This window comes from Clytia hemisphaerica, unplaced genomic scaffold (assembly GCF_902728285.1).
Source record: "Clytia hemisphaerica strain Z4C2 unplaced genomic scaffold, Clytia hemisphaerica genome assembly, whole genome shotgun sequence".
NCBI lineage: Eukaryota > Metazoa > Cnidaria > Hydrozoa > Leptothecata > Clytiidae > Clytia > Clytia hemisphaerica.
This window is the reverse complement of record NW_027104140.1, coordinates 663377-665736: the sequence shown is the minus strand read 5'-3', so window position 1 is coordinate 665736 and position 2360 is coordinate 663377.

The window sequence follows — 2360 nt, the reverse complement described above, 5'->3', positions numbered from 1 at the left end:
TACAATCTAGTCACTTTCACCCGACTAAATTGTCCAAATGAAATGGTCTCCTTTTCTAGCTCGAAAAAAGATCTTGTAATTCGAGGTTTAAAAAATTTTAATTTTGGTTGGGGTTTAAATAATCGATTAAAGTTTTAATGGGGATAAAAAATTCGGGTAAAAGTTTTGGTCGGGTGATAAAATATCGGGGAAAAAATTCGTCTGGGGAAAATTTCGTCACCCCCTCAAAATCTTCGTCACTTTCCTCCGACATTTTTTTCCCCGATAATGTATAACACGAGTTTAAACCTACGTGCGCAGAGAACAGTCGATTTACAGTAAGTTCGCAATAGAATCTTTTTCATTTTTAAGGGACACTCTTCGACATCCCAGATCTTGTTGAAAGGCCAGAGATGTATATACTGGCAAGGTGTCCGTCATACGACCAGCAGCTAATGTATAGTTCAATACGTTTTGCCGACATCAAGGAGATGAACAAAAAACCCATCAAGTACAACGGCGCGGAGATCAACGATAGAATGCGATTTTTTCAAAGGTTTTTTATCCATTTCAAATTTATTCGTTTCTGGGAATACATGTTTTTTATAACTTATAATACGATATTATAATACCCCGGATATTAGATACCTGAGAGTAAAAAATGGCTCTACTGTTTGAGAACAATAGAATGCTAAGTATAATGCGAGCCTGATAAAACAGACACATAAAACTTGCTTTTCGGTTCATTTGAAGTTCATTCTGATTGGTCAAAACACAGAAACACAAAACACAAAAACGATAAATTGTCGTTTGTTTTGAAAACATTTTCTTACTCGCAACACTTCTTTTTAACATATTTTTTTCCTTCGTTCACCCTCCCTCTTTTTTAATTATTATCCATGGCGTTAAAGAGACCAAAGACAAAGACGTTAATGACTTCGTAGCCGAGATACTGAGCGACGTCAACATCAAGACAGTGCCAACATACATTTCCCGTATAGGAAAGGAGTCTGCTGGCATGCGTCCGATCAAAGTTGTGTTTAAAGACACTCATTTTAAATACAGATTTATGAAGCAGTTGAGAGAACTAAAGAGATATCAAAAGTACGACAAAGTTAGCATAACTGACGATTTAACCAAATCCGAACGCGAACAAGTTAAAGAGTGGCGAAAGAAAGCGGTCGAAATGAATCAAGCAATGTCAGAGAAGGATCATGTAATAAGAGTCCGAGGAAGTCCTCGTGACAAGCTTTATTTTAAGAAAGTATTTTGTAAACGATCGGTTTAAGAGGTCCATACGCGCCTGAAACCGTATTTCTGTTTAATAATAATAAATAATAATATATTTTAACCTCAACAATCAAATCAAATCAAAACATAAACGTTTTTGCCCATGCTTGCTTTCTTTATTAAAAAAAACGTTTCTCCGATTAAACCAACCAAATGCATTGGATTGAGACAGGGTTATAAACAAAAATTTACAATGTTGTGGTAAAGTAGGGAAAACGTTTTTTAATGAAGAGCGCGTGTATAAACTCACCTTTTTTGAGAAAGATCAAATGAGTTAACTTGATCATCAAACAAAGAAAAATATCAAATAAATGAGAGCACCAGTTGCAATTCAGTTGGTGAAAGGCTTTTATAAGAACATGCCAAAAGTATTAATGTAGCCAATGATTCCTTATTTACCTTAATCACTGTTCTTAAAAAAATAATGAAGGTATATGACGTCAAGGCTTTTTCTTTCATTTTAAAAACGAGTGAGGCATGCGGCAAACATTTTCTTTCTCTCGCTATCAATTTTTGTTTTTTTCTACATAGAAGATATAAGTTATTTTAATCATTCTGATTATGATAAATTATTTCCCCTCTTTTTTTAATTTTTTTTTCGTTATTGTTATATGATGTTTGTAGCTAGCATTATGAAAACTTATTCGTGCATAATTAGAATAATTAACATAATATATGCATGGATCGTGCATCGTGCATCGTGAATCGTTGGGTCGCGCATCGTAAATTACACAAACCGCAATAAGGAGGAGATTTTTTCTTTTCGTATTTTTATGAAATAGATTTGTTATCAAAAAGATTTGCCATGAAAAATATTTTGTTAACAAATGATCACAGCCCCGCTGGAACCCACGCCGGGTGAAAAAAAATTCACGGCAGTAATAATGGGCTATATTTGTCCCCATTGAGAAAATGCAAGTCCCCAACGAAAATTGTAAGCCCTCTCTATGTTTATCCCCATCCAATTCTATTGAAAACCCCGCTCAATGATTATTTTCTTATTTTTTAAGCCCTACCTTTTCGGATAATTTTCACCCTTAACAATAGATTTTCCGCCCCCCCCCCCTCATAAACGTTTTTCCCTAAAGAAT